Below are 8,809 nucleotides of genomic sequence, written 5' to 3'. Positions count from 1 at the left end.
AGGGAATAGGATCATTTTTTTTTTAGGTTAAAAAATGCTTTAAAAATAAATGCTGCTGTTTGCTCTTTAAAAATAAATACTCAAAATAAGTATAATGACATTGTTGAAAAGGGGCGGAGCATGGGTGACCTTAAAATTTTGCCCCCCCATCGATTAATCGTCATGTACTGACAGACTAATACATTTCAAGGGGGTTTAAAATGCCAGTATAGTACAAACACCCCCCAAATGACCCGGCCGCGTCGTGTTGCTAGATCAGTAGCTCTTCCTGTGCCCTGATTACACAAAAGTGAATAAAGTGCCAATCAATGCCCACCATCAGTGTCCACCATGCCCACCATCAGTTCCCATAGTGCTGCCAGTCAGTGCCCATCAGTGCCTGCTCATCTAGGCACTAATGGGCACTGACTGGCAGCACTATGGGCACTGATTGTGGGCACTGATGGTGCTGCCCTTCAGTGCTGTCCGCCGGTGCTGCCTCACAGTGCCCATCAGTGCCACCTCTCAGTACCCATCAGTGCCACCTTTCAGTGCCCATCAGTGCCACCTTTCAGTGCAGCATATAAGTGAAGCTGTAGTGTACCACTCGCGCCCTGGGGTTTAATTTCCTTTTTAGAGACTGGCCTGGGGGATAAGCAGCTGTTTCAAAAAACCCCTAAAGGTAAATGTGAAGAAATGGATGAATGTAAACAGCGCTAAATCCTCTCACCAAGTGTACACATATCACTATAAATAAATAAATACTGACTGTGCAAATCGTCCAATATGTTAACTGTGCAAATTAGCTTAAAATTAACAGTACATCAAATATGTAATAAATAGTTACTGTGCTATATAAGGTGCTTGTAAAAGGCCAATATAGCGTGCTTGTTTAGTGCAATATACGAAGTGCAAAAAAATAGCAACAGATGGTGCCACTATAAAGTGCTTAAGTTTAAATAATATAAATAGTAATAAAGTCCGTGGCAGTGAAGACACAAATTAGTGCATATATGAGTGAATCCTTAGTGCAAAATTGGATCAACTGGATCAGGTGACTGTGCATATGCGTGTGCATTAATGGTGGCACCCTCCACTTCACCGCCAGGATGTGGTAAGATTGCACACTTACCAGATGATGTTGATCCACGCTGGCATATGCCGGCTAGAGATCAAAATTGGCTTAGGGGTCTCCTCTTACTGGCAGACCGGAATCCCAGAGAGTGGGTGGATGGATGTCCTTATGCTTCTCCTGTGTGTGCTCTTGGAGGGCAAAAAATGAAGAGGGCTCCTCATAGTGCAGTATTGTAAAAACACTCCATCTTTATTTAAAAACTCTGCAAACACTATGTAAAAAGTTTTTCCGCAAACACTGTTAAAAGTCCAAAAGCTGGTGCCAGGGGCGTACCTAGAGCATTTGGCACCCGGGGCGGATCCTATATCTGGCACCCCCCCCCCCCCAGGCAACGAACATTGACGTGTCATGTGTAAAATGTATGGAGACCCCCTTTTACATTACACAGAACCCTTACCCCTGGACCCCTTTACATTACAAGCCCCCGTACCCCTGGACCCCTTTACATTACACAGCCCCTGGACCCCTTTACATTACACAGCCCCCTTACCCCTGGACCCCTTTACATTGCACAGCCCCTGTACCCCTGGACCACTTTACATTACACAGCCCCCTTACCCCTGGACCCCTTTACATTACACACCCCCCTTACCTCTGGACCCCTTTACATTACACAGCCCCTGTACATTACACAGCCCCCTTACCCCTGGACCCCTTTACATTACACAGCCCCCTTACCCCTGGACCCCTTTACATTACACAGCCCCTGTACCCCTGGACCCCTTTACATTACACTGCCCCCTTACCCCTGGACCCCTTTACATTACACAGCCCCCCATTGGAACCCTTTACATTACACAGCCCCCCAATATAACCCCTTTACAATACAAAGCCCCCACCAATAGAACCCCTCTACAATAAATGCCCCCATAGAACCCCTATACAATACAAAGCCCCCCCCCCCATAGAACCCCTATACAATACAAAGCCCCCCCCATACAACCCCTATACAATACAAAGCCACCCCCCCAAAAAAAGAACCCCTTTACAATACAAAGTCACCCCCCCCTCAAAATAACCCCTTTACAATACAAAGCCCCCCCGCCCCCCCTCAAAATAACCCCTTTACAATACAAAGCCCCCCCGCCCCCCCTCAAAATAACCCCTTTACAATACAAAGCCCCCCTCAAAATAACCCCTTTACAATACAAAGCCCCCCCCGCCCCCCCTCAAAATAACCCCTTTACAATACAAGGCCCCCCCCTCTCAAAATAACCCCTTTACAATACAAAGCCCCCCCGCCCCCCCCTCAAAATAACCCCTTTACAATACAAAGCCCCCCCCCTCAAAATAACCCCTTTACAATACAAAGCCCCCCCCTACCTTTTTAGAAAGAGAGCGGAGGGGGAGGAACTGTTTAAAGCAGAGAGGATGTGAGAGACTCACTGTCACTCCCGAGCCCTGAATACACAGCGATCGGCGCCTCGGCGGGAACTGCAGAAGTTACTATGCTGGTTAATGAGCAGGTGATTGGTTGATAGGCGGTCCTAGCAACCAATCGCCTTCTCATTAACCAGCATAGTAAACTGCGGCAGCGCTGATCGCTGTGTATTCAGGGCTCGGGAGTGACAGTGAGTCTCTCACATCCTCTCTGCTTTAAACAGTTCCTCCTCCTCCGCGGTGGAAGCAGTCTGGCGGCCAGCCCCGGGTGTCACCCTGATCTTCCCTGACACACTGACACCCCCCTAATGTGTGGCACCCGGGGCGGACTGCCCCCCGCCCCCCCTATTGGTACGCCACTGGCTGGTGCCCTTACTATGCTCCTGTGTGAGTACGGTACCTTGCGGTAGTCCGTCACAGCTATCCTGGGAGCCGCGCCGTTCCCAGAAGTGGGGCAGTCGGCGTGCGGTTCACAGTAGGGCCCAGAGCGAGGCAGCGTGCGTTGCAGCTTGATGCTTTTCATCACTGGAATGACGGAATCGGAAGCATATAAGTACATCCTCATCAGTGCCCATAAGTGCCACCTCATCAGTGCTCACCAGTGCAGCCTATCAGGGCCCATCAGTGCCGCCTCATCAGCGCACATCAGTGAAGGAGAAAAATTATTTATTTTCAAAATTTACTAACAGAAAATAAGAAAAACTTTTTTTTTTCCCAAATTTTTTGTCTTTTTTCTTTTTATTTGTAAGAAATAAAAAACAAAAGAAAGCTATATTTATGTGAAAAAAATGATAAAAATGTCATATAGGTACAGTGTAGCATGATCGCGCAATTGTCATTCAAAATGTGAGTGCTGAAAGCTGAAAATTGGCCTGGGCAGGAAGGGGGTGAAAGTGCACTGTATTGAAGTGGTTAAAAAATAAAATAAAAAGAAAGCCTTTAATATCACTTTAGGTTTCCAGGTCTGCACACTTGCCACAGCCAATACAAAAAGGAGTTCCACTCACCTTGTTTTGATATAATGGATATTATAGAAGAATAACCCTAATAAAAAAGTAAACACAACAAACGCTGTGGGAAAACTTTAGGTCACAGGCCCCTTTTTTAGGTTTAAATAATATTTAACCATAAAATAAAATTTTACCTTTTTGCTAAACGGTAGTGATGGGCCAAATACCCCTCGGTTCGGTTTGCACCAGAACTCCCAAACATGGAAAAAGTTTGGAACCGAACTACGAACCCTATTAAAGTATGGGGGCCCGGATACTGCCCTGGGGAACATGTAACAATGCAAATTTTATTTTAATTTTTTAAAAAGATGTTTTTTAAAGGCGCAGTGATTTTAATGATGCGTAAAGTGAAACAATAAAAAAAGAAAAATTCCTTTAAATATAGTGCCTGGTGATTAAGAGTTGGAAAATCCGCGCTTATGGATATAGTTAACGGCTGCAGCCTACCTCAAAATATAGTGCCTGGTGGGTCCCCTTAGTTTGCCTGTAAAATGGTGCATCCGTACCATGTATAGAACCTGCTGCAGCAAAACAAAAAATTATATTAAAATAAATTTTCCTGGCTGCAAGCCATTGCCGGCAATACAAAAGTGTTTAAAAAAAAGGGCGTGGGGTTCCCACCTCAATCCATACCAGGCCCCTTGGGTCTGGCATGGATTTTAAGGGGAACCCCATACCAAAAATGTAAAGAAAAAATGGCATGGGGGTCTCCCCCCAAAAATCCACACTAGTCCCTTTCCTGAGCATGCAGCCTGGCAGACCAGGAAAGGGGGGGGCGAGCACGCCCCCTTTCTAAACTATACCAGGCCATACCAGTACTCGGGGGGGGGGGTGCATGATTACAATCCCATGCAAGGCATTTAGCTGCAGGCAGAGGGTACGGGTCAGCCCCACTGCTGGCAGCCTGTCAAATGACAGTTGCTGTGGCTAAACAGGGCTGAGGGGTGTGCCTAGCACTACTTCCATTTAGTACAGTATGCACTGAGGGACAAATGCCCACAATGCAAAAGTCTCTTTTCTGGTCATTCTTTCCTGGGTGCATCAGTGCTGTATCTTGGCCTAGGCCAACAAAGCCTAGGCCAACAAAGCCCAGGCCTAGGGCGGCACTTTGCAGGGGGGGCAGCAAAAAGTTGTACCCTGCACGAAAAAAAACAGCCTCCTCCTGGCACGAAATGGGTCCCCACCGGCTTGTGCTACACTTTTTGTAAAGTGCCAGTCTTATGTGGTGAATTGGGCCGGAGGGCAGGGTCCCGGAGGCAAATCAGTCTGGTACCCCCATAAAGTGGTCACACTGCTACCTACCAGTATGATAATACCGGCCGGTCAGGACATTTGGACAGACCGCAGGCCGCCGACCACACTTGGCCACAACTGGCCCAACGGCAGCCAATGCTAATAAGTGTGGTACTACAGCCAAATGCTCTGCCTACTCTCCTCTGCCCCCAGGCACTGATGGGCACTAATATGCTGCTCTGATGGTCACGGATGAGGCGGCAATAGTGGGTACTGATAAACTGCACTGATGGGCACTAATGAGGCTGCACTGATGGCTAATGAGGCTGCACTGATAAGGCAGCACTGATGGGCACTGATATGCTGCACTGATGGGCACTGATGAGGCTGCACTGATGGGCACTGATGAGGCTGCACTAATAGACTGTGGTTGTGGTCTGTGATTTACAGATGACAGGGTGGGTCGTAAACAGAAAAAGGGTGTGGCCTTTACAGGAAAGAATGGGTCATATTTAAATTAGGGGGTGCCCAAATTTAGTCAGGCCTAGGGCAGCACAAAACCTAAATACGCCACTGGGGTGCATACCACCCTAAATGGAAGTACCACTGAGTGCACTGCCCAGCCTTGTTCAGTGCAGCAGCTGTCCGACTCCCATACATTTTGACAGGCAGCAGGGCTTGCAGGTGCACCTGTGCCCTCTACGACTAAATAAAACAGGCCTATGCACCAGGACTAAAGACCCAGGCTGCATGGGGTCTAAAAGTGTCTTCACTAAGAACAGTCCATGCTTATTAGTGTATGAAGGAAGAACATTTCCTTTGCCTATAATTACCTGTCAGATTATACTTAACATAAAGATAAATTTTAATTCATTGATGTTGAACAACAAGTGTTCTTGTACAAGACACTTTTCTGCAAATGATTCTTTGCTACCTGCAGAAACCAATTAGAACTGAACATTTTAATACCAGCTTTCAGATGGAATAAAAAATCTGAATCTGGAAGCTATAAGGAAACATAGTCAGTTCTTGTTAATTACAAATTAAGGCATTGTATGCCTTGAGTAGGTACTTTCTAAATACACATGTAGCGCTATTCTTTTCACTCTCTGCGGCTACTGGGGTATGATGACGCCCCCTGTGTAGTATTTAGGAGCAGAGTCTTTTTAATCTGTGTGATCAGGACAGGATCTCTAACAAGCACTAGTGCCTCCACTCAATTGGGGCTTGTGAATAGCAAGTGAAATCCCAATTGAGGAATGTATTATCCACATAGACAGTAATCCACACAGCATTACTGCTATCAGGAGCTTCACTAGAGAGAATTTCTCTTACTTCCTTTTTTGCTGACAATGGTTTCACCAGACAGGAAGTAAGAAAAAAATCTGCAACAGAGACACAGATAGAAATGAGTGTCTGACATCGGTTCTAGCCTTCTCCTACTCTTCTAAAGAAAAGCATTTTTTTCTGTCTTTGTTGTTGTTGTTGGAGAGTTACTCTCACTTCCTGTCCTGCTGACAACATTTTACCAGGCATTGAGAGAGGGTAACTCTTCAGTAGCAACGCACTAACTTCTCACATCATGTCTGGTGAAACCATCTCTCTAAGTTAGCCCTGGATATAAGTTGAAACCTGACAGGAGTTCCATACCTTTCCATTCTTTCTCCGAAAAAAATGTTTTGGCTTGACATTCACTTTTAGTTGACCTAAACTGTAGGGGTCTTCCTGGTTGGACCCAGGGGTATCTGAGCAATATGTATACAGTTTTCTTCAATTTGGGGCCAATATGTGATGTGTACTACCACACTCTATATCCTGAGAAAATGCATACTGCTAGCTCTTTCTCTGAGCCAGTATATATGTACATTTATTATACATAATGCGTCTTGGTTGTCCTTTGGGTGGCCTGAGATTAGGCAGAAAGAGGCCAAGCAAGTTATAAGAACTTCTAAAGCGCAGGCAGAAGATAAACTAGCTCAGTCTATGAAAAAGGGGGATAAGAGATTCTTCAGATATATAAATGAAAAAAGGAAATGAAAACAAGGAATAACTAAATTAAAAACAAAGGACGGAAGGTATGTAGAAGAGAATAAAGGGCTACCCGACTGCCTTAATGAATACTTCTGTTCAGTTTTTACAGAAGAAAAAGAAGGAGAAGGACCTCCACTTGAAAGGATGACTAATGAATTGTTTGATGCATGTGTCTTTACAGAGGAAGACGTTCTAAGATTGCTGTCTACAGTGAAGACAAATAAGTCACAGGGTCCTGATGAGATACACCCAAAATTATTAAAAGAGCTTAGTGGTGAGCTGGCAAAACCATTAACAGATTTATTTAACCAATCATTAGTAACAGAAGTCGTCCCGGAAGAATGGAAATTGGCAAATGTCGTGCCCATTCACAAGAAAGGTAGTAGGGAGGAATCGAGCAACTATAGACCAGTGAGTCTGACATCAATAGTAGGCAAATTAATGGAAACCCTATTAAAGGATAGGATTGTGGAACATCTTCAATCCCATGGATTGCAAGATGAAAAACAACATGGGTTTACTTCAGGGAGATCATGTCAAACACATTTTATAGATTTTTTTGACTGGGTGACTAAAATAATAGACGGTGGAGGTGCAGTAGACATTGCATATCTAGATTTTAGTAAGGCTTTTGACACTGTCCCACATAGAAGACTTATCAATAAACTGCAGTCATTGAGCATGGACTCCCATATTGTTGAGTGGATTAGGCAGTGGCTGAGTGACAGACAACAGAGGGTTGTAGTCAATGGAGAACATTCAGAACAAGGTCATGTTACCAGTGGGGTACCTCAGGGATCTGTACTGGGACCAATTTTGTTTAATATCTTCATAAGTGGTATTGCAAAAGGCCTTGATGGTAAGGTTTGTCTTTTTGCCGATGACACAAAGATATGTAACAGGGTTGATGTTCCTGGAGGGAAACGCCAAATGGAAAAGGATTTAGGAAAACTAGAAGAATGGTCAGAACTCTGGCAACTGAAATTTAATGTGGATAAGTGCAAGATAATGCACCTGGGGCGTAAAAACCCAAGGGCAGAATATAGAATATTTGACACAGTCCTGACCTCAGTATCTGAGGAAAGGGATTTAGGAGTAATTATTTCAGAAGACTTAAAGGTGGGAAGACAATGTAATAGAGCAGCATGAAATGCCAGCAGAATGCTTGGATGTATAGAGGTATAAGCAGTAGAAAGAAAGAAGTGCTTATGCCGCTGTACAGAACACTGGTGAGACCTCACTTGGAGTATTGTGCGCAGTACTGGAGGCCATATCTCCAGAAGGATATAGATACTCTAGAGAGAGTTCAGAGAAGAGCTACTAAACTAGTACATGGATTGCAGGAAAAAACTTACCAGGAAAGGTTAAAGGACCTTAACATGTATAGCTTTGAAGAAAGAAGAGAAAGAGGGGATATGATAGAAACTTTTAAATACATAAAGGGAATCAACTCGGTAAAGGAGGAGAGCATATTTAAAAGAAGAAAAACTACCACAAGAGGACACAGTTTTAAATTAGAGGGGCAAAGTTTTAAAAGTAATATGAGGAAGTATTACTTTACTGAGAGAGTAGTGGATGCATGGAATAACCTTCCTGCAGAAGTGGTAGCTGCAAATACAGTGAAGGAGTTTAAGCATGCATGGGATAGGCATAAGGCTATCCTTCATATAAGATAGGGCCAGGGACTATTCATAGGATTCAGATATATTGGGCAGACTAGATGGGCCAAATGGTTCTTATCTGCCGACACATTCTATGTTTCTATGTTTCTGAGAGCAGACAAGCTCTAAGAGCACCTCAATCCAATCAGTCTGGAGACCTCCAAAAACCGCCTTCCAAAAGCTGTAATTGGATAATTCCATCCGCCTTTTAGTTCCAGCTTCTTCTAGTGACCTGCAAAAAATCTGAAATAACTGCCAGTCTCTATAATTATTGGCCTGCCTCAGCCTTGGAGGTCCAAAATGATCTGGCTGCATAGTGATTTATGCGGATAGAAATAGAATGTGTCAAATAAATGAAGATAAATGTAATGTGTGTGTAT

The sequence above is a fragment of the Pelophylax lessonae genome, assembly GCF_965119305.1.
Source record: "Pelophylax lessonae genome assembly, chromosome: 12".
Lineage (NCBI taxonomy): Eukaryota > Metazoa > Chordata > Amphibia > Anura > Ranidae > Pelophylax > Pelophylax lessonae.
Note: the sequence above shows the minus strand (reverse complement) of the source record.